The following is a 3,394-nucleotide window of genomic DNA, read 5'->3' as shown; positions in this document are numbered from 1 at the left end:
CGGCTCTGGGATTGGGATGAAGATCCAGGAGAGGGATGAGGGGGCTCCAGCAGTGCCAGGGGATCCCTGACCTTTCCCAGCCCTTTTCCAGAGTTTTCCCAGAGCCAGAACTCCCCCTGGAATTCCTGTGGAGCTCTCGGAGCCAGCTCAGCTTTTCTTCCGCTCCCCGGGCCCGGCTCTGCTGACGCTTCCCGGGAGCAAATCCAGGGAAAACAGAGCGGAAGGAGCTGAGGAAGCAGGGCTGGGGAAAAGCTGGGAAGCAGAAATGACGGGAATGCTGAGGTGGCTCCCGATGCCTGGGGTGTGCTGGGAATTCTGCTGGAGCTGCGAAAATTATCCCGGAATGAACTTCACTCCCTGGATCCGGGAGTGGGAACAGGGAGAGATCCCTGAATTCCAGGGATTCCCAGAATTTCTGGGGTTCCAGCTGCAGAGCCCTGGCAATTCCAGGGGTTTCCAGAACATCAGGACTCTCTGCTGCTGGGGAGTCCCTGAAATTCCAGGGATTCCCAGATTTTCAGGAGCCCCAGCTGCAATTCCAGGGATTTCCGGACTTCCAGGAGTCTCTGCTGCTGAAGAGTACCTGCAATTCCCGGGATTCCCGGATTTTCAGGAGTCTCTGCTGCTGTCCCTGGTGGATCCAGGAGCTCTCCCTGTTCCCATCCATGGATTCCAGGGAAAATCCCATTCCCACAGGATCCTGGACTTCCAGGAGTCTCTGCTGCTGGAGAGTCCCTGCAATTCCCGGGATTTCCAGATTTTCAGGAGCCCCAGCTGCAATTCCTGGGATTCCCAGATTTTCAGGAGTCTCTGCTGCTGTCCCTGGTGGATCCAGGAGCTCTCCCTGTTCCCATCCATGGATCCAGGGATTCCAGGGAAAATCCCACCGGATCCATGGTGACCTCTGGTTGTTCATCCTTGGATTCTTCCAGAAAGTTCCATGGGGAAGGTGTGGAGTTTATTGGGATGCACCGGGTGCGTTCCCAACCCTTTTCCCTGGAAATTGTGGCAGCTTTGCCGACCTTTCCATGAAAATCCAGGACATCCCAATGAAAGGGAAGGACCAAACCTTCGGAATTTGGGGTCAGGGAATGAACCAAACCTTCAGGATTTGGGAGAGAACAATCCAAACCTTCGGGATTCAGGAGAGAAAGAAAGAACCAAACCTTTGGGATTTGGGAGAGAACAATCCAAACCTTTGGGATCTGGGAGCCCGGGATTTCCAGATTTTCAGGAGCCCCAGCTGCAATTCCTGGGATTCCCAGATTTTCAGGAGTCTCTGCTGCTGTCCCTGGTGGATCCAGGAGCTCTCCCTGTTCCCATCCATGGATCCAGGGATTCCAGGGAAAATCCCACTGGATCCACGGTGACCTCTGGTTGTTCATCCTTGGATTCTTCCAGAAAGTTCCATGGGGAAGGTGTGGAGTTTATTGGGATGCACCGGGTGCGTTCCCAACCCTTTTCCCTGGAAATTGTGGCAGCTTTGCCGACCTTTCCATGAAAATCCAGGACATCCCAATGAAAGGGAAGGACCAAACCTTCGGAATTTGGGGTCAGGGAATGAACCAAACCTTCAGGATTTGGGAGAGAACAATCCAAACCTTCGGGATTCGGGAGAGAAAGAAAGAACCAAACCTTTGGGATTTGGGAGCAGGGAACTAATCAAACCTCCTGGATTTGGGATCAGGGAACGATCCAAGCCTTTGGGATTTGGAAGAGAGGGAGGCAAACCCTTGGGATTTGGGAGCAGGGAACTAATCAAACCTTTGGGATTTGGGAGATTTCCAGAGGTTCCTCCCTGTGCTGGGTTTGGGAACAGGGAAAGGACCAAACCTTTGGGATTTGGGATCAGGAAACAATCCAAACTTTTGGTATTTGGGAGAGAAGGAACCAAACCTTTGGGATTTGGGAGCAGGAAATGAACCAAACCCTTGGGATTTGGGAGGAGAAAATGAATCAAACCTCCTGGATTTGGGATCAGGGATCAATCCAAACCTTCAGGGTTTGGGAGCAGGGAATGAACCAAACTTTTGGGATTTGGGAGCAGGGAGTGAACAAAATCTTTGGGATTGCAGAGCAGGGAATGAACCAAACCTTTGGGATTTGGGAGCAGGGAATTAATCAAACCTCCTGGATTTGGGATCAGGGAATGATCCAAACCTTTGGGGTTTGGGAACAGGGAAAGAACCAAAGCCTTGGGATTTGGGAGGAGAAAATGAATCAAACCTCCTGGATTTGGGATCAGGGATCAATCCAAACCTTCGGAGTTTGGGAGCAGGGAACAATCCAAACTTTTGGTATTTGGGAGAGAAAGAACCAAACTTTTGGGATCTGGGAGCAGAGAATGATCCAAACCTTTGGGATTTGGGAGCAGGGAACGAAACTCCGTGTCTGAGAGAGGGTTTGGATTTGTCCTTTTCCCTTTATTTTCCTTTTCCCTCATCCCAAAGTCATTCCCACACACTCCCGGCCTGTGTGTCCTCCCCGGCAGGACAAGGCCAGGATGTCCCCGGGCGTTTTTAATCTCCCAAATGCTTCCCAAAATTAATCTTGGAGAGTGCAGGAGCGGGGGAGGGAGCGCTGCCCGCGCCCCGTCCTTGGCGCTCATCCCTCGGGAGCGCGGGATCGGCGGGCAGGAAGGGGTTAAAGGGAAGGTGAAACACGAAACGGCGCCGGCAGGAAGGCGGGATCTGGGAAAGCTTTCCTGGGATGGAAAACAACCCAACGTCCTCTGGAAGGGCTCCAGGGCCGCGTTCCCACCCGCCGGGAGCTCTCCCGCGCAGCGGTCACGGGGAAAGGGCAAAAATCGGGATTTGGGATGGGCGCGGGAGGGGTTCGCACGTCCCGAGGGGCTGGAAAGCTCCAGCACCGGGAATTCGCCGTGGGAAAAGCAGAAATGTGGGGGAGCACGAGCGAGAGGAGCAAGGAGTTAAATAATGATGGGGAAAATAAGGAGGTTTTGGGATTCACGGAATATCTGCGTTGAAACATCCCCCCAAAAAAAGAGACTCTGGGATGAGCGAGGTGGGAATTCCAGCCCGGCAGCAGCGGGATGATCCCTCTGGAATGGCCCCGGGGTGGGAGAGGGAGGCTGGAGTTGGACAAGGGATCAAACCTCTGGGATTCGGGAGCTGGGAACCAACGAAAACTTCGGGATTTGGGAGCGGGGAAAGGACCAAACCTTCAGGATTCGGGAGCTGAGAACCAATCGAGCCTCCGGGGTTTGGGAGCTGAGAATCAACCAAACCTTAGGGATTTGGGAGAGAATGAACCAAATCTTAGGAATTTGGGAGTGAAGAAAGGACCAAACCTACAGGATTTGGGAGACAATGAACCAAACCTTTGGGATTTGGGAGAGAATGAACCAAACCTTTGGGATTTGGGAGTAAAGAAA

Source organism: Geospiza fortis, unplaced genomic scaffold (genome assembly GCF_000277835.1).
Source record: "Geospiza fortis unplaced genomic scaffold, GeoFor_1.0 scaffold4, whole genome shotgun sequence".
Lineage (NCBI taxonomy): Eukaryota > Metazoa > Chordata > Aves > Passeriformes > Thraupidae > Geospiza > Geospiza fortis.
The sequence above is the reverse complement of the archived record's forward strand: the minus strand, read 5'-3'. Positions refer to the sequence as shown.